General features: G+C 39.1%; 1 protein-coding gene across 1 annotated transcript in view; it reads right to left on the bottom strand.

Moving 5' to 3' along the window:
- LOC149173783 (MLO-like protein 1) overlaps window positions 1-21,703 on the bottom strand; it is a 525,125-nt gene that overhangs the window by 129,251 nt on the left and 374,171 nt on the right. The gene's annotated exons all lie outside the window — the stretch shown is intronic.

Genomic DNA, 21,703 nt, shown 5'->3' with positions numbered 1-21,703 from the left:
TGGTTGTTGCTGGGCGGCTAACGCTTTCTTAGAATAGTTTCCAAGATGAAGAAGACCAAGGTGTAAGAGTTTTTTTTGTTCTCTTATTAAAGAATCACAAAAGGAATCAAAGGAAGGGGACTTGTAGGTTTGTCCTTGAGAAATGAAGGCTTCTCTTGTAGAATGGAAGGTGGAAACAAACACAGAATAGGCTGGTCCCAACTTAGTAAGAATGGAGTAGATAAGGCTACTATCTTCTTTCTTAACCTTAACACCTTCCAAGAGAAGTCTAAGGGTCTTGAACTTGGACAAAAAATCTTCAATGCAAGAAAAATTATTGGGGTCCAATGTAAGCAATTCATTTTCAAGTTGATGGGCTTTAAGTTCATTTTTAATTCCAAAGACTTTAGTAATTTGTTGCAGTGCTTCATCGGGAGTATCAAGTTCTGCAATATGGAATCTAAGATCTGGAGAAATAGACATCCCTATCAACCCACGTGCTTGGTCTTGCCTATTTTCCCATTTAGCTGCCTTATCTTCATCTTTCGGTTTGGTCTCTTGGCCTGTGGCTATTCTATAAAGACCTTTACATCTAAGTAATCCACAATGTAGGACCACCATTGGAAGTAGTTAGTGCTATCAAGAATGACTTGGCATGGACTTCCCATTTTTAACAGAAACTAAAGCTGTAGATGTTGAAACTAAGTGTACCAATGGAAAGATCTTGAAAAATTAGGCCGTTTCAAAAAAAACGGTTCTGAAAACGGCTTCCGGATGAAGAAGTTATGGCTTTTTGAAAAAAAATGACAAAGTCGCCGACGAAGTGCGGGAATGTGCGGAAATGAAAATATCCGCCCCCACAAAATGGAGACTTGAACCCAAGACCTCTACTCTCATAAATTAGCTTTGCACCAAGTGAGCTATACAAAAAGTTTGAGAGAGAGAGAGAGGGGGGGGGGTTGATGCTTTGGGTTGTGTGCTTGCTTTGAGAAAGCTCTTTTTCCCTACAAAACAAGAAACACAAAACCCAACACGGACATACAAAAAAAAACGAACCTTGCGGCTCGAAGTTAGCTTTAGCCGGAAACTAAATATTTTCAAAAACGAACCTGGCGGCTCGAAGTTAGCTTTAGCCGGAAACTAAATATTTTCCTCAATGTTTCTGATTTTCCGAGATTACACTAAGGCGCAGCAGAAAAGAGCATACGCATGAGAAAAATCCTTCCTTTCTGTTTCTGATTTGCCCAGATCGCACAGAGTCGCAGGGCAAAGAGCATACGCAAAAATGAAAGGTATAGATCCGGTAATTAAAAAAGCTAAATAAACCGAAACCGAAATAAACAGAGAGAAAATAACTGTAAACTGCAAATAAACACTGTATACCTCCAAATCTTAAAAATAACGCAGCTAGGGCTACCGGAAACCTTTTCGCGTGAAACGAAAGGGGTTCCTCACTGGATCAGATGCTCCCAACACAACAGAGCAGTCATCTCGGCCCGAAAGCAGTCAGAAACAGTAGATCTAGGAAACGGCAGTCGGATGCAGTTCTACCGGCTTCAGATTTGGATCACCAACGGACGCGGCCCTCAAATAGCTCTGATACCATGTAGGAATTTACAGGGTAAGTTCCTCAGACAGAACACCAAAGGACACCGCTCACAAACAAATCACAGATCAGTATTTTGACGTGGTTAAAACCTCCAAAGAGGGAAACAGTCCACGGCCTGAGCCAACGCGGCCACTTCAGGCAATTTATTAGTAAAAGAATGAAAATTTACATAAGCTTCTCTCATGCACGGTTAACCTACAAATGAACCTCCATGCTCTTTAAATCGAGATCATGGACCAATCGGGTGTTAAGCCACGGATCAAGTGTCGGTAATACCGAGGAGAGAATGAACCGTCGGATCACTACATATCGTGATCGTCGGATTGTAAGTTACAAAATGTACATAGTAAAGAAACACACTTTACCTAACTCTATACTAGACCAAGTTGTACTTAACTATTTCCTATGTGTCAGAATATCCTAACACTTTTAAGAGACGAGAATCAAATTTGTTTTAATCTTAGCTGTTGATAAGGGACTTAATATCGGTCGTTGATTCATCAACATGAAAAGTATAAGAGAAGACTTGAGGGTCATTTGGAGACACACCAGCAGATACTCAATATCCCAAGGAAAATCGATTCTCAGAGAGAAGGAAATCGATTTCAGAGGGAGAGTTGCAGGGTGGAGAAAGAGGAGGGATTAGTAGTAGTCAGGGAGCTCAGAAGAAGTGACGCAGGGACTTTGAGAGACAGCGTAGAAGGAGATGCAGGGATGATGCAAAGAGGGACTAGAGTTGCGCAGAGCCATGCAGAATGACGCAGGGCTAACGCAGTAGAGAAAGGAAGCTCTCCAAGGTGTTAAAAAAATCTCAAAGAAAAGTCTCAGGTGTTTTCTCCCAGTGTCTATGTAAATTTTTCTGTAAAAGCGATTGTTGCTGAAGATTAATAAAACCCTCCTCTGCTGCACCGATTTTCCCGCATTGGGTTTTTTGGGGACAATTGTCCAAAAATAATTGTGTTGATGTGATTGATTCTTGCGCATATATTTGTTTTTGTATAATGATGTGATATCTGCAGTAGAATTTATTTTAATATTTACTGAAGGGATTTCATAAATAACTTATTAGGAATAATAAGTAGGTGAGAAAAATCAGTGGTTGCGGTAATAGAATTTTTGTTTAGAAATTTTCACACTTTGGAACTGAGAAGGAATTTCCTTCTCTCCAAATCGATTTTCTGACTGAAACACTGCGCAGTCCCTCATGTAAAAATTTCTAAATAGAAATTCTACTACAGTGATTAATAATATTTCTTCTACTTATTGACTCCAAAATAAGTTATTCCACAGTGTTCTTACAGCAAATATCGAAATATATTCTACTGCAGCCTTCACAATTAAAAAATTGCAAAAATTAAATGTAAGTAAAAGTACTAGCACAAATACAATCACAATGATAGTTACTTTTGGACAATTGTCCCCGGAAAAACCCAATGTAGGAAAACCGGTGTAGCAGATGAGGATTTTGTTATTCTTTAGCAAATTCTCATGTACAAATTACAACCAACAAAATAGGAATGAGAAATTTTACAGACGCTTCCTGACAAATTTCTGACCTAGGTGAAGCACTTCTTCCCCGGAATCCTTATGCATCCTCTGCGTCAAATTTCTCATATTGGCCCAGTGTCAAGCTACCCATGCAGGCTCTGCATCAATCTGCCTCTGCTGCCTCTTTTTGCGTCACCTTGTTCCTGCTCTGTGTCTTGTTGCCTTGCACTCTTTGAATATGTTGATTCCCTCTCTTCCTTTCTCACCTACAACTCTCCCTCTGATTCATTTTTCTCTTGCCAAAGTTCGACTAGTGAGAAAATTGATCTTACTCGGGTAACTGAGTATTTGCCTCTGGTATGTTCTCTAAGTGCCCATCAAGCCTCCTCTTATAATCCTCTCGTTGATCAATCAACAGCCTAGATTAGATTCTAATCATTGGTTAGGATCATTTGACTTGATCTTTGCCTTCTTCTAGAAGTTTCACCCACAGTTTAGATTAATACCCATTAAAATTTCCTAAGTTTAGACTTAGGGTCCCATTAAAAATAATTAATTCTTTTAATAAAACTATCTTCGGGTGAAATTTCCCAAAATGATTTATGGGTATTGGAGAATGCATGTGTCTAAGCCTTCCTACAAATTTTGAGGCCTAGAGAACATTTGATGCTACCCAAAATCAACACTCCCTCTTAGCAAGGAATGTGTTGTAACAATATATGTCTGCAGCATACTGCTCTGACTCTGAAGCATCGTCCTCTGTGCTGCTGATGATTAACATGTTGTCCACCAACTACTGCATTGTTGTTGTAACTGTATTGCTTCTAACACTACCACTGCCAACACTGCATCCGTACTACAGCTCCCTCTGAATGCCTGCATCTGTGCTACTGTTGGCATTGCCACTGCCAACAGTCCCTGCACTGCAAACTACTGCTGCTACTGCAACGGATTTTCTACCATACCCATCTGCCCTCTGAACTGAGTGAAATTAGCTCTTCCGAGAGCCATTGTGAGTATATCGGCTACCTGCTCTCCTGTGGGGACATAGTGTAGATGCACTACCCCACGCTGAACACAGTCTCTGATAAAGTGACAACGGATATCTATGTGTTTCGATCGATCATGAAATATTGGATTCTCAAAGAGTTTGATACAACTTTGATTATCACAATAAACCTTGGTTGCTTCCATCCTTTTTCTGAACAAGCTCACAAGCAATATTTTTAAGCCATATAGCTTCGCACGTAGTCGTGCTGGCTGCCATAAATTCTGCTTCTGCTGAGCTCAGTGCTACTGATTTCTACTTCCTGTTGCACCAAGATATCATCCCTGATCCAACAATGAAGCAGTACCTCGAGGTACTTTTTCAGTCTACTAAATTACTTGCCCAGTCTACATCAGTGAACCCATTCAAACTAACATCCTCCCCTCAGGAGTATTTCAACCCATATCTAAATATTCCATGTACATACCTAAGAATGTGTCTAGCTGCTACCCAATGCACCCTTTTTGGTTCCACCATGAACTGAATAAGATTGTTGACAACAAAAGAAATGTCTCGCCTATTGTTGACCAGATACATGAGCAACCCAATGAGCTACCTGTACAAGGTGGGATCTACTTCCTTGTCTCCAGATGCATCTATTTTCATCCAGTTGGTGATCATGGGAGTAGCCATGGGTCGACAATCCTGCATTCTGAATCTCTTCAGAATTTCTGTAGCGTACCTTCCTTGTCCAAGGAAGATCTCCCCATTCTTCTACCAAACTTCCAACCCTAGAAAATAATGCATCAACCCCATGTCTTTCATGTCGAATTCATCTTCGAGATTCTTCTTGCAATCCTGAAGGAGCCTGGATGACCCAGTTAAGAACATCACATCTACATACAATACCAGAATAAGTGGCTCATTCTCTACCATCAAATAGTAAAGACTGGGATCAGCATCACTCTTGACAAATCCCAACTACTGCAAGTAACTATCAATTCGGCCATACCATGCTCTGGGTGCCTACTTGAGATCATATAGGGCTTTCTTTAACTTACAGACATGAGTTCTCTTCTCATGTGTTTCGAAGCTTTCTGGTTGTTCTATATACACCTCCTCTTCTATCACCCTATTCAAGAATGTTGTCTTGACATCCATCTGGCGAATCTCCCATCCCATTTGGGCTGCTAGGGATATAACAGATCTAATAGAGTTGTATCGAGCAACTAGGGCGAAGGTCTCTTCATAGTCTATTCCTTCTTTCTAAGCATACCCCTTTGCCACGAACCTTGCCTTGTACTTCTCTATACTGCCATCTGCAGCATACTTGATCTTGTAGATCCATCGTGATCCTACAACTGATCTATCTTTTGGTCTAGCTACTACTTCACAGACATCAATCGTCATGATGGAGTTGTATTCTTCCACCAAGGCATCCACCCATACTTGTTGTCGAACAACTTCCTGAAGGCTAAAGGGTTCTTCAACCTGAGCTACAAATGCCTGGTATCTATCAGGCTGTCTACGCTTCCTTTTCTCAATTCTAGGAGCTCCAACAAACTCCTCTGCATCCCTCAATGTTTGTTGTACTTCTCTGTTGGTTCTACCACTAGTGGTGGGAGGCTCAACCAACTCCTCTTGATCCTATCGTTCCATCTTCTGAGAGTTGTCTGCATTTCCTCCTAAGGAGATACTGGTATTGGTCACTATACTCGATCCAAGTGTCTGTCCTCCTGCCTGTCCTCCTTACTGCACCTGTTGCTCTTGGACTAATGGAACATCTCCTAACTGATCTTCTGCAATCATCTCATGAGATTTCCTGAAAGCTATGTCCTCCATGAAATTTGCATCCCGTCTTACTACAATCTTCCTGCTACTAGAAATGTAGATTTTGTATGCCTTTGAGGTCTCATTGTATCCTACGAGATGCCCCTTTTCAGTAGTCTGATCTAGTTTACCGCACTTCTCATCTGGAATGTGACAATAAGCCACGCTTCTGAATATCCTGAGATGACTGACTTCTGGTTTCTTCGTTGTGAAGACTCCTTCGGGCATTTTCTTCCCCAATGCTCTATGAGGAGTTCTATTCTAGATATACACTTTTGTGTTGCAAGCTTCTGCCCATAGATACCGAGGTAGATCATGATCATACAACATAGCTTTGGCTGCCCCAACAATAGTTTTGTTTTTTTGTTCAGCTTCTATATGGAGTTGTCCACTCTCTTTTGATGCCCTCCATTGCGCAAAAATCTGTGAAGTATTTGTCCATATATTCTCCACCATTATCTAAACGCAATACCTTCATCTTTTTCCCAGTCATATTTTCAACAAGAGCTTCAAACTCTCGAAAACGATCAAAGACCCCATCCTTGGTCTTTAAGAAATAGATCCAAGTTTTTCTAAAGTGATCACCGATAAAGGTGACGAAGCATTCACCACCACTAAGAGCTCTTGTGGACATAGGACCACAGATATCTGAGTGTATTGAACCTAATACACATTCTTCTCTATTCTTACTTCTAGAAAAAGTTGCTTTTGCGTACTTCCCTAGCACACATCCTCTGCATAAGTCATCATGTTCACTACTAAGGACTGGTACTCCTGTAACAGTCTCTTCGAGCATCCACAGTTCTCCATGGTGTAAATGCCCCATTCCCCTGTGCCATAACTCATTTCGCTCCTTCTCACCATTATAGTTGTTTCCTATCAGTGCCATTGGTGATTCAAGTTGCAATCTATATAGCTTGTTTTTTCGAATCCCAAATTGCCTTCTCTTCTTCCAGCTTGGATGCTTGATGTATACTTTCTTTCCCATGAAGTATACATCATATCCCTTTTCCTGTAACTGGGACACTTAAATCAAGTTCATTCCTAATCCTAGCACATGCAGAACATTGGTGGCTCAAATGCTAGTCCTTGCTTCCATATAAAATTTTATGGTGTCTCTGCCTACTGGAGTACATTTCGTTCTATTTCCCATAGTAATTTGGAAGTTCATTTGTTCTTCTTGATAGCTCGAGAAATGCTCTCGTACTCCAGTCATATGAGATGAAGCCCCGCTATCAATGTATCAAACATCTGCTGACACTAAATTTGCTAGGCATGTGAATTCTTCATCTAATCCGGTAGATAAATCTGGGACACTTTGAGTATCCATATTGTGCCAATTTCTGACACTAACCTATCCCAGCAAACTATTGCAGGAAAAAATTCATCCCACGTGAGACAACCCTCATTGTTGAATCTTCTACTGCATTGTTCCTTCTACCACTTACAAAATTCAATTAGAAAGACTTACCTCTCTGTCAACTCACTAAGAGAGAGTTTTCCCACGAAATCCAATCGTATTGGCTTTGAACTGCACAAGCCCCTTGGAGATTCGAATTACTGCCCCTGCAGGAATTTCGAATTCCCTTCTCCTTTCAACATTGGGTCTTCTGGCTTCTTCCATTTCCTTCCCTTTAGCTCCAATACCATGTGAAAATTTCTAAATAGAAATCCTACTGCAGTGATTAATATTATTTCTTCTACTTATTGTCTTAGAAATAAGTTATTCACAGTGTTCTTATGGAAAATATCGAAATATATTCTACTGCAACCTTCACAATTAAAATATTGCAGAAAATAAATGTAAGGAAAAATACTGGCAGAAATACAATCACAATGACAGTTATTTTAGGACAATCATCCTCGGAAAAACCCAATGTGGGAAAACCGGTGCAACAGATGAGGGTTTTATTATTCTTTAGCAAATTCTCATGTACAAATTACAACCAGCAAAATAGGAATCGATAGTAGAAAGGTAGGTACTAGTAACTAGGTTAATCATTTTGATGATTAAAGGGAAGATGATAAGCATCTTGTTAAGGAATTAACTCAAATGATCAAAGACATGCAATCTATTCAAGAAAGATTAATAGTAGATCATGCCAGAGAAATGAATTCCATGGGGGGAATGTTAAGGAGCTAAGCCCCATAAAAGCAAATTATAAGAAAAAAGAAAGTTCTATTCAAGAGAATCATAATAGAATCAGGGCTCTCTTCAAAACAAGTTATTAGCTAAAGAAGAAAATCATGCCAAGGAAATCAATTCTATTAAGGATGAACATTCCAATCAAATGAATGACATAGAGGATGGGCTGTAGAACTTGATTAAGACCATGGAAGTTGATCGCATACAACAAATGAGAGTTATGGAACCGATACATGCTGACGAAATGGATGCCATAAGAACTGAATAGGTCACTCTTCAGAGTAAGCTACAAATGATGGAAAATCACAACTCCAGCCAAGAACAAAGGATCCAATTCATGAACCTACCAGCCCGCCAAAGCAACCTTCATCTTATTATGAAGAAGTCATTGATTCCATTGAGAAATGGTTAAGCAAAGATGATCCAGGCAGGAAGGAAACAGAAGCAAATCAGATCGATGATTGACACACCAATCTAGCGGCTTTGACAGAACAGGGTCATGAAAATAAGAAATAGCAGGTCACAAAAATCGTGGGCATTCCAAATTTTCCAGATAAGCGCTATCCAAATTAGATAGAAAGTTGCACGCCGATCGCATGAACATCAACATCGCATCCTACAAAAAGCAAGCGTAAAAAGCAAAAGAGAAGAATGAAGAAGTTGGATACATTCGATGCTCAGGGGTAGCATGATATTCAGATAAGATAGAGTCCTTCAGTATGCGGGATCGGGCATGGCACATCCGAGAAACAACCCACAGACTTGTTGAAAAGTCGGCAGATGCTCAATATGCACTATGTTGAAGATATATGATGCCATGGGGCATCTTTTGTAAAGTATTTTTAACCCTAATCCTTTTTATTTCATGTCATTAGATAGTTTTATTTCACGTATTTATGGTTATGTCTTTCATATTTCAGCTTGTTAGAGTAGATTTTCCTATTCAAGCAGGATTGATTATGTATGAATGATGATTTCGATGTTGGATGGATATCTATTTGATGGACCTTTGTTTACTTGGATGCAGGATTCTGGGATTCTCATGTTACTTCATGGAAACAATGTGTCACCATATAGAGCCAGACGTTGCACACTTTTTGTCAAAGTTCAAGGAAGCAGATATGCCAAAGATATTTCAAGTGATCGAATCATTTTTCAGTAGTTATATGTGTCATTGTAAACCCATTTTGCAAGTTTTGTAACGTAGATGATGCTAAGAAGACCATGAATGTATGTAACAACCTAGGTAAGCCTGTTATTTTGGCGATAATTTCATCCTAGGAGGTTTTTCGTCTTACTGACTCATTTGTGTTTCTAAACACAAATGGTCAGTAGAGTTTTTCCCTCCAACCTCACCCCAAACCTAAGGTGGAATTTATCATCAAAATCTTAGGTGAGTCCTAGTGTTTTAGTCGAGCTTTATCTAAAAGTCATTTCGGAATAATTTAAGCTAATTGGCTAAATTATTTTGTTACAAATCACTTAATCTACTAGATCATACTGTGTCGCAGAATTGGGTATGTATTATGAGGATCTAAGTCGAATGAGTGTTCCCCCTTTCAAGGTTGAATTGTAATAATCTTATGTAAAAATATTTTAGTACATGATCCCTTGCAATTAGAAACCATGGCTAAAGTATTTGAGGGTGGAAAAAATAATTAATCCCCTCTTAAGTCGATTAATTAATTTTTCTAGTCAATTAATAAAAAAAATCTGGAAAAATAAAAATTAAATCCTAAGCCAAGAAAATAATTAATTAGAGTCAAATTAAAATGTCTTAGGGAAATTAAATTCTCCAAGTGGAAAAATTCACGGGTATCAAAAGAATTAAGTTTTGGAGGTCCTCCATCAAGGAAAGATTTAATATTTGAAGAAAAATTGGACCCTTGGACCTTGAGTTAAGTCAAAGTCAAAGTTTTGAAGAAAATAGCTTAAAATAATTAATTTTCAACTAATAAAAATGGAGTTAAATGAAAAATTCGAAATTTCCTCAAAAATAAAAATTAATAGTTAAGGTTAACATATCATCAAGGATTTATCAACGACCGAGATTATTTTGACAAGGATCAAGTCAACTAGCCGTTATTTTCCACTTTGAGGATTTATCTATAAATTAGAGAGTCATTTGAGACTCTAGGATATCTAATGTCTGGTTGAGAAATTGTTGCTGAAGCTTTCATGTAAACTATTGTCCCGTTGAGAACTACTTTTTCTATCATAATAAAGACTTTGGGTGCAATTCAAGGTGTTTCATGTTCATTGATTTGTGGTATGTATTGACTATGAGTTTTCCTATGTTGTACTGATAAATGGTAAGATTTGTTTTTCATTAGATGGAGATAAAATCATTCTATTGACAGTTTTGGGCTAATCTTAGGTGATTTGATTCGCCATATGATTAATAGATTGTCTTGAGATAAATACATAGTGTTTGCAGGTACTTCAGTCCTTGGTCTCCAAATTCACAAACTGTGGAAAGGAACCATTTTGCTTGGATCCCAAATATTTGTGTAGTGGTTTTAATCTTCGGATAAGGCTATATTGAGCATTGGGTTTCTAAAGTGTTTTTAACCATTCATCAAAGAAAAACTCCATAAAAAATAATTTCTCAAAAAAAATAATTTTCAAAACACTTGTATATTTGTAAAAATTTGTAAATAATTTTGTAAATTTAATTTGTAAATTATTTTTCTAACTTGGGTTTTGGGGTTTTAAAACTTTGTATATATTTTGGGTTTGGGTGTTTTATTTTCATTTTTGTAAGTCAAATCAAGAGAAAAGGCTGAAGTAGAGCTAGATCTAGGCCCTTGAAGGTAAGATTTAGTCTCTAGAATTTTTTTGTAGGGCCATCCATTGAAAAATTTGCAGCAAAATTCAGATCTGGGAGAGAAAAATATTTCTAAAGCAAGGAATTTTGAATTTTATACTTAAAGCACTCATACATTTGAGCTCTAAATTTATGATCTTATCGTTGGTTAAGTTGCTTTGACATTTGGAATCTAATTGGCATTATGATAAGAACACCTTGAGTAAATTTTGTGGGCATCATTGGCTAATTGACAAGTTGGATAATTTACTCTGAGTATCTTGTGGATTGATTCATTGGCACTTGTATCCTTAAGCACTTGTCTTGTTTTAAGATTGTCCTCTAATTGTTGTTAAGTATTGTTGTCATAAAGAGCAACCATAACTTGAGTACTTAAGCACTTAAACAATCTTAACTCAAGAAATTTCACTCATCATTGCACAAGCATTCTAGGATCTAGTTTGCACTAAAAACCTACTCCTGTCATAAGCTAGGTTGATAGACTCCTAGGGCAACCCTTTTCCGATTAGCTAGAGGGATTCATGCCTTCTTAGTGGTTAACACAATGACTTTGCAGTCATTAGAGCCACAGTATTTGCAATGCTAGAGACACTGGGTAGTTGGAACACAGGGGGAGGTATCGTTAATTAGGCCTTTGCCTACTTCCCGTTGGGTTCCATCCCACAACCTACTTTGAAGGCTGTTTCTCAAAACAGTTAAGGGAGAAGTTCAACTTAGAATAGGCATTTAATCTAAAATTTACCAACATCCTTGCATCACGCCTAGTTCTTCACTTGCATCTCATATAGGTTAGTCTATCATCTTAAGCAACAAGTGTCCATCCAATTACTTGGCATTAATTTACATTAAACAATAATTGTGACTCCATAAGGCACTGGTCTCATACTTGAAATCTAATCTAATTGTTAATCTTGCTAAATTTAACCAAGCAGTTAGGCCACTCATCCCTGTCTCCCAAATATTGAAGTTTCTAAGTTTACTTAGTTTAGAAACCCTTCATGCACTTTTTCTGATTTATTCCTACCTACTTGTTATTTTTCTTTAACAAGTTATTTACAAAGTAAGTACTAAAAATAAACACTAGTGCATGCTCAACATATTACATATCAGCAACTAAAAGAAACAAGAACAAACACACCACATGACACAATTATTTTTGGACCAATGTCCCCGAAAAAACCCAATGCGAGAAAACAAGTGCAGCTATTTGAGGGTTTTCTTATTAAGCAATATCAAAATACAATCTGGGTGTCGAAACTGGCCTACCCAACAGAGAATTTCCTTAGCAGCTATACTTCACAGTTTGAAAGAAATCTCTTGGCTGAAACTCGGGAAAATCCTTCCGGTAGCTCCTCAGCACAAAATTGCTATGCAACCCCAGCGTCTGCCCAATCTGGAATGTGTCAGCCCCTCTCTGTCTCACGCTAGCCCTGTGTCAGCCCCAAGAGGCCCTGCGTCAACTTCCTGGGCCTCTGCATCAGACACATTGGCCTCTCTGGTGCTCTACGCAACACTTGGCTGCCTCTGCGTGAGCCCTTGCTGGCTCTGCGTCACTCTCCTTGGTTGTTACGTTGCTCTCCCGGCACAATCTCTACTTTCTTTGTTTCCTTGTACTCAATGCCCCTCAGCTGCTGTAGGAATTTACAGGGTAAGTTCCTCATAAAGAACACCAAAAGGACACCGCTCACAACCAGATCTCAAATCAATACACCAGTATTTTTGACGTGGTTAAAACCCTCAAAGTGCAAGGAGGGAAACAGTCCACGGTCTGTCCCAACGTGGGTACTACAGGCAATTTATTAATCAAAGAATGAAAATTTACATAAGCTTCTCTCATGCACGGATTACCCGAACAATGACCCTCCATGCGCTTTAAATAGAACTCATGGACCAATCGGGTGTCAAGCCACGAATCAAGTGTCGGTAATACCGAGGTGAGAGTGAACCGTCGGATTACTACATATCGTGACCGTCGGATTGTAAGTTACAAAATGTACAACGGTAAAGAAACACACTTTACCTAACTCTAACCTAACTCTATACTAGACCAAGTTGAACTTAACTATATCCTATGTGTCGGAATATCCTAACATCCCCCCTTAAGAACAACTTGGGATAGGATTGAAAGATTTACAAATATGACACAATAGGAGAAGGAAGGAGGCACTAGAGCCTATCCCCCCTTAGTGACGACTTCCTAAACTCCAAGCATATATCGAAGTTTAGTGAACTTCGCCTCTGTGAGATCCTTTGTGAAGATGTCTGCAACCTGATCATCTGTTGGACAATATTGCACTTCAAGAACATGGTCATGAATGAGCTTTCTGATGAAGTGCATGTGTAGTTCAATGTGTTTGCTGCGCTGATGCTGGACTGGATCTTTGCATAGCTGAATGGCACTTTGATTATCGCACCAAAGTGTGGTTGGATGCTGCTGCTCAAAGCCAAACTCTGATAGGATCTGACGAAGCCACAAGGCTTCCTTACTAGCTTCCACGGCACCACGATACTCTCCTTCTCTGATACCATGTGGAGGTTTGCCGTTACACCAAAACCCGCAGGTCTTGGTAAACATTACAAGCCAGTAACTAAGATCCCCAGGGTGGAAATTACGGATTCTATAGAGGTGCGGTGATTCTTCCAACACCCCCCTCAAACGCAACTTGGGGGAATCGAACCTGGGTCCAAGCTCTGATACCATGTAGGAATTTACAGGGTAAGTTCCTCAAAAAGAACACCAAAAGGACACCGCTCACAACCAGATCTCAAATCAATACACCAGTATTTTTGACGTGGTTAAAACCCTCAAAGTGCAAGGAGGGAAACAGTCCACGGCATGTCCCAACGTGGGTACTACAGGCAATTTATTAATCAAAGAATGAAAATTTACATAAGCTTCTCTCATGCACGGATTACCCGAACAATGACCCTCCATGCGCTTTAAATAGAACTCATGGACCAATCGGGTGTCAAGCCACGGATCAAGTGTCGGTAATACCGAGGTGAGAGTGAACCGTCGGATCACTACATATCGTGACCGTCGGATTGTAAGTTACAAAATGTACAACGGTAAAGAAACACACTTTACCTAACTCTAACCTAACTCTATACTAGACCAAGTTGAACTTAACTATATCTAACAGCTGCTCTCCCGATCATTGATTCTATCTCTTTTAGCAAACCCTACTCTAGAGAATAGAATGACTTATCACTCTGGTGTATTCTCCAAGTGACCCTCAAGCCTCCTCTTATTCTTTTCCTGTTTACATCTCAACGGCCGAGATTAAGTCCCTAATCAATGACTAAGATTAGATCTAGCTTGATCCATGTCTTTTGGACGATTCTAACACAGATTCATATTAATACCCATTAATATTTTATTTTCCCTAAGTTTAGACTTAGGGACACCAATAAAAATATTAATTATTTTAATATCTCCTGATCTATTTAGAATCTACCCAAACCCTTTCTGGGTATTGGAGATCTCATGTGCCCCAACCTCTCCACCAAATTTCGTGGTTAGAGCACATCCGATGCTACCCCAAATCAACACCAAACAAGTCGATCTCCTTTACCTCATTCCATAGGGACTACCCCCATATCATGTTGTTGGGAGACAACTAGAACGGAGTGGGCGGGGATCAAAGTGACAGCTCCCACCCTGAGCAATTGTCGCAATGCCTGTACAATATGAGTGACAACGAGGGGTACGTCTCGAGTTAAGCAAATGTCAATCAATTCTCAACTCCTTTGTCTAGGTTAACTCCTAGCAAAACCAAGGTGGGTGGACCCTATGAGATAAGAAAAGTAAGACCCTATTAACCTAAGTTAAACAAAAAATAAGGTTCTAGGAGTTAATGAATTAATTAAAAAATTTACCATGAACAAGATAAATTATAACATATGTCACTTTAAAGCATGTAAATAACTTCACTAGTAAATGACAATAATCATAAGTGCATATAACCATCCATGAGCAAGAAATGTAACAATAATAATCAAATGAATGGAATACTCTTGGGAAAATGATAAAGGAAATGGAGACCAGCACCAAAATAAAGAATACTTGTGAAAGTAGATGCTCAACGTAAGGCATAATTGCTTGGAAATAGAATGCTTCAACTTGGAAATGAAAGTGCCCAAATTAAATGTGCTTTAAAGTAAATGGCAATGAAACAATAATCAAGATGAATGTTGTAAAGTAAATCCCAAGAGTGTGATTGTAATCCAAATGTTGTACAGATGTTGTGGAATGTTCTTGGTTAATTTTAGTTAAGTTAGATTTCACTTACATTTAGATTAGTTGGGTGGGTGTGTGCCCAATGAGGTATATGTCCTGTGTCATTGCAAATACATAAATCTAAGGTGTGTTTCCTCTTCTACCCTTATCCTCATTGGTGTTAGTTTATGAATTATCTGGTAGCATCAGACAAGTGTTCTAGTTTTGATTTGTGCCTAAGAGGCTAAGTAACAGGAGATCTCCAAAACCCAGAAAAGGCTTCGAGAGAAAATGCCTAGAGACCACTCAATTAAATTAATTGATGAATAATTAAAAATTCCTAAGTCTAACTTAGGAAAATTGATTAATTAATGAGAATTAATTGAGGAAATCGAGTTATGCTCTAGAGACTTCCAGAAAGTGACTATATCAAGTCTAAGATGATCTTAGCCATTGATCATGATTAGATCTTGGTTGTTGATGCTCCAGCGAGAGATTATATGAGAAAGTCAATGGGATGGAGAGAGATACACTTGGGGAGCAAGGCAGTGAAAATTACCCAGTGCGCAGTATTCAACGAGGGTAGAATTCGAGCTAAAGAGCAGTAAGGGTTTGCAACATGACAATTTCCGGATAAATTATCAAGAGGTTTTCTAGTTTCTAGATCCAAGAAGGGACGTCGAATTATCCAGCAGGGAGGCCAAAAATCTACAGTGTGAGTTTTTTAGTTGCCCAAAAAGTGCATGTGTAGGATCTAGAGCAAAATGCAAGATCCCAGATCTACATCCCGGAGGCAGAGCAAGTTGGATCTAAGAGCAAAGAAGGGCAGGATGCATCATATAGAAGTGATCTAGAAGCAAATCAATTTTTTTCTCCAACAAATAGCGTGCATTTCCAGTGCAGTTGTGTGAATAAGCTAGGCAGTGTGAATTTTCCAGAGAGGGCTAGATCTAGTTGCTGTGAGGGAAAAGTCTTTCCTAGGTTGTTTTCCAGTTGAGATATATTGTTGGAGGATTTCCAGTTGGGAATCCAATTGTAATTCTCAATATTTTACTGCATAATAATAAAATAAACCATCATTAGCTGCACTGGTTTTACCTTTGGGGGTTTTTCGGGCACTTTTTAGTCCAAAATATAGTGTCTATTTTTATGTGTGTGCATCTATTTCTTAGTCCTTGATTTTACTTCTACAACATATTTTATTTGTGAAAAATACATCAATGAGTTATTTGATATTTTTCATAAACAAATAAACTAACAATCATTTAGGAGAATAATTTCTAGTTGGTGCATTTGTGGAAATTTCATAGTTTGGTTAAGGAAAGTTGCAAAGGGATCTTACAGGAGGAAGTTTCGCTTTAACGAGTACTCCCAAGAGCCCACAAGTCAACCTATCGCAAGGAGATCCAACACTAGGGGAAACTAGCCCCTAACCTGATTTCACAAGTCAACGTTTTGTGAAATTTCCTTAATTGCAGTTATCAGAATTTATTCTTCTACCTTACGCAGATTATTTGTCTTCAGAAAGTAATCATGAAAAATAAAAAATAAATCACTACTGCAAGTTTCACAACTAATAACAGGAACTGAGAAAATAATTCACACACAAAAATTTAGACACCAATATTTTTGGACAATCATCTCTGGAAAAACCCGTGTGGGGAAAACCAATTCTGCAGATGAGGGTTTTATTATTAATCTTCAGAAAAATTAAAGAATTATAATCTGCGTGCCTCTCACTAGAAAAATTCTGGCTAATATTTTTCTCTTGGCCAAATCGACCTGGAAATCACAAAATCTCCCTCCGCAAAAAGTCTTGGTCTCTCTGTGCTATTTGCACTCCTTCCCAGCAACTCGCATTGGGTGACTACAACTCGCATTGGATGCTCCAATGACTTGCACTGCCTCTGGGAAAGTGATCCTACAAGCAAATCTGCCTCCAACAACTTGTCTAGCTAACTCGCACTCCGACAAATGGAAGCTAAATCGAGTCCCTCTATCACACGCACTAGAAAGCTGGATAATCGCACTACCAAATTCAACCTCTTCTTCTATCAATGTATTCAACCTCCTTCCTCTCACTGGAAACTAGAGATCAACAGAGAAATTTTTTCCGAAAATTTTCTCCTCAATCTTCTTTGCTAAAACCCCGTTGTTGGTGTCTCCCTTGGTCAACTGTGCCCTTGACCTCACTACAATTCGTTGTCTCTCAATGATCTCCAAAGCATCATCGATTTTCTCTTTATAATCTCTCGTTGACGAATCAGCGACCATGATCTAATCTAAATCGATTGCTAAGATCATATTGACCCCTTCTCACAACTTTTCTAAAAGTCACTAGAGTAAAATCAATTTAGATCAATTAATCTAATTTAATTAACCAGTTTTTGTAAGTTTGACTTAGGAAAATAACTAATAATTGGATAATTAATCTAATTAAGGAATTGTCCTTAGAATTTTTTTCTAGGGCCTGGAGATAATTATTTTCTCATGTTCCATAGCCTCATACACACTAATAGAGACTAGAACACATGTCCGAGCTACTCAAAAACTAACACGTTTACTAGTTTCCCCAATCTCACAATAGGAGAATAAAAGTGGTTTTTCCTATTAGAACAAGACAACCAACAAGCTCTCTCGTGATCACGTGCAAGGATAAGGCTAGGCCTACAATGGCGGAGAACATGATTAAAGCTTGATGGGGTTCATTACTTGCATGAATTGAAAAGACTAATCTTTGAACAATAATTGAAATGTAATCTATGAACTTGAAATGAAACTAATTTAATGTTATGTTGTTAAACAACTGTAATGGATAATTTTAATCCCAAAAGAAAAGAAAACCATGAAATAGAGTCTAGACACAATCAAACAAGAGATCCCCATTGTGTGGGGAGGATGCCTAGGAGACTTTCCTATGTCCCGAAATATTACAATGATTTTGATGAGATGGTGGAGTCCCTTATGAATAAATCCCTTATAAATAACGGAGAGTAATGGCTCTTTGCGCAGTTACAAAGGTGAAAGTTTGTTTGTTTTTCAAGGTAAATGGTTGTTGGTCTCCTTTAGGTGCTTTAGATCCTCAATTTTGATCAATTTCGCTAGCATCTCCCCTTGTAAAATCGCAGGACTGCTAAAAACCAACAAGCCAATGCAAGTGAAAAGTGTCCAAAATCACATTCTTAGAATTCCTTAGTACAAAAACCCAAAAAGTATCTAAATAAATCCAGATTTAAAGTATAAGTATTTACACTAAACAACTAAGGAAAATCCAAGGTAACTTGCCTTTTTCTTTGCTGATCTTACTGCTGTTAGGAAAACAGCAAACAAGAAGCATTCAAGTGCTAGATTAAACAATATTAGTTCATGAATTAAAACCAAAGAACTTAAGAGAACTTTTTTGAATTTTTGAGAGGAAAGGAGAAAGTTTGGGGCCTTTTCAAGGCACTTGGAGGCACTTGATACAAGTGGGACTAATGCTTCTTTGGTGCTTGAAGGTAGATGGTTCAACCAAGAACGCCTGCAACTCCAGGCTAGAGGAACCTGTAAACAAGCTTATGATATTGCCAAAGGATTAGTAGACATAGGTGTAGCTTGCACAAATGAAAAGAATGAACATGTTATTCAACTGAGAACTACATGTACTATTCAAATCAAGATATGCAAACTAGCAAGAATATAGCAAACAATTGCATGTTCTCCTTTGGGAAACAATGGCCCTATGAAGGCCTAAGCTGCAAACAAAAGTAAATGAAATTTGAACCACAACAGTGTTACCTCAAAGATAGATGCAAGCAAACCACACCATTCAAGAAACCATGAGCCTCCAAAGCCTTTTTTTTATTATCAAAATGATGGAACAATTACAAACTATCAACACTTCCCCAAGCTCTCAAGCTCCACTACCCTTGAATATGGTTATTTGGGGTAGCATCGGATGTGCTATAGCCATGAAAATTGATGGAGAGGCTAAAGCACATGAGATCTCCAAGACCCAGAAATGGTTTGGACAGATTGTACCCAGTTTAGGAGATATTAAAATAATTAATATTTTTAATGGAGTTCCTAAGTCTAAACTTAAGAAAAATATAATATTAATGGGTATCAATATAAAACTGGGTTAGAAAGTTCCAAAAGTCATGGATCAAGCCAAATCTAATCTTAGCCATTGATTAGAGATTTAATCTTGGCCATTGAAGGACCAATGAGAAAATGTAATATCCCTTTTCAGGGATATCCCTCAAACCCCAGCAACTCCAACCAAATAACACACAAGTGATATAGTAGTCGAGAAGCTCAGAGAGACAAAAAAAACAATAGTGCAACATACAATAATGTATACATGGAATATAAGCAGATACTCGAGAAAATGCTAAGCCTTTTTATTATACTGAGTAATGGAATGAGTACAAGAGGTGATCAGAAAGATAGCACCTCGACTTGCACAAGGCAAGTGAAGAAATACACCCAGAATGGTAAAGGAATGGCTTGTCTCTGAACTGCATCCCAGCTGCCGAAGAACTGTTGTGCTGCTGCTACTACATGGAGTCAAGTGAGGATTTGGGATTGTTCCCCTCCTTAGAAAATGCTAAAATTCTGGAATCATCCTCTGCTCAATAAACCCAGAAAAACCCAGAAAGCTTTTCTGAAATAGCCGACCCCCGAAAATCACCCCCTTGAGGATCTACACTGTCCCTCAAGGCTCTGCGCTGCCACTTAATAGAACCCTCCAAAACTCTACCTGAAACTCTACCAAAATCCTCCAATATGCAAGGGTTGATCCCTTGCTCAATCTCCCAGCTCGAATCCTCCACAAAACCCCAATCCGGAACTCCCACCAAAAGAAACTGCGTCCCCCTCTCTCAAGACTGTGCAATCATCAAAATGCTCAGCTCCTCCTCAACTCCAAAGATCGATCCTCCTACAAAAGACTGCTGAAAACTACCTTGCCCGAGTAGGCACTCGAAGTCCCCCAGGGCTAAGGGTAAGATCTTCGAACGCAGACACGCGATGCACTAAACAGTGCTACAGACAAGCTAAACAGCCAGCGTGCTCTAAGTCGAAGTGACTAGCTCAAATGCAACATAATCCAATGCCAAAATGAGGAGGCTCCTCTCTCCTATATAGCGTTGGCCTCTCTCAAACCCTAAGGCCCACCTCCTCCAACGTAGCCCCTCTCTTGCCACGTGCTCCTCTCCATCTGCGCAGTTCCTCCAAGTGTTTACGTGGGCCCCCTTCTCTACGTGGTCCTTTGGCACCCTTGGATCCCCTTTTAAGTTACAACGTTGTGCTACTAGGGAGTGACTTTATTCTAAAAGTGAGTTATCTCCCCCCTTTCCTCACCTTTTTATTTATAAATAACTATAGAAGGCAAAATTGAGAAAAATCGATTATTCCAATTAGCCATAGCTAGTTAGGAATATTACAGAAAATTATAAGAGGAGGCTTGAGGGTCAGTTGGAGAATACACCAGAGTGATCAGTCATTCATTTTACTAGAGCGGGGTTGCTAAGCAAAGTTAAATCAATGATCAGCATCGAGGGGCAGTGAATACTAGACAGAGAGGCAAAGACAGTATTGAGAGACCAGCACAGAAGCAGGGAGAGCGAGAGCAGCAGCCAATTCAGGCCACACAGAGCCCAACAGACACAGCGCAGAGGCCAGAGGGACTGTGTCATCCACGCAGAGGCTATTGGAGTGGCACAGAGGCTACTGGAGTGATGCAGAGGATCCTGGGGCTGACGCAAGTCAGCAGGAGGTTGACGCAGAGGCCAGAAGGGCTAGCGCTGAGCTTCAGTTGTGCCGAAGAGGGTTTTGTGGGACAGGTTTTCTGAATACCTATTTCCAAATATAGAGGTATCGCTGCCATGTATTTTTCTCTGTCGGATGAACCGGTTAGGCACCCAATTGTACTCAAGGAAATACTGCATAATAATATACCTTATAATAGTTGCATCGGATTTCCCGCATTGGATTTTTCCGGGGACATTTGTCCAAAAATAACAATGTCACTTGTGTGTTTGTTTTCTTTTAGCTGATGATCTGTAGATGCTATGACTGTATTGTGCTTCTTTCGGTATTTAAATGTTTTAAATAACTTGTTCAGAATTTACAAGTAGAAGAAATAAACTAGCAGAATACAAATTAATTTTCTAATGGATAGACTTAGAAAATTCAACAGAAGAGAGAGGATCTCTTCACTATATAGCAAAATGGGTGAAGATCCCAATCAGGAACAATGATCCAAATGAGATTGAATGAGATACAAGTGGCCAAGTATCTCAAGGCAGCTCGAGCTCTCTCTAAATGGTTGTGCATATCTTCCAAAGATGGCTGCGTGTGCCAGAGAAAGGGCAGCGTACAACCAAGTGTAGAATAAGTAGGTATGAGAAGGAGGAGTCCAAGGGAAGGTTGTGTGTGGCCTTGCCACATGCTTCCTCTTAACTCGTGTCATCTCCTTGTGTAACTTAGCCTACAATAATGAACCAACTTGTGCCTACCAAATGAAGCAACTCGGCCCTCTCAAGCTAGCAGCTAACTCATGTTTATGGTAGCCACTTGTCTCCTCGACTCATGGGCCTCACTTGACCTCCAAATCATCGCACAAATGACTCTTT

The sequence above is a fragment of the Pinus tabuliformis genome, chromosome 4_2 (genome assembly GCF_031772625.1).
Source record: "Pinus tabuliformis cultivar Carrire ecotype Pingquan chromosome 4_2, CPIR1, whole genome shotgun sequence".
NCBI lineage: Eukaryota > Viridiplantae > Streptophyta > Pinopsida > Pinales > Pinaceae > Pinus > Pinus tabuliformis.
The sequence above is the reverse complement of the archived record's forward strand: the minus strand, read 5'-3'. Positions and strand labels throughout refer to the sequence as shown.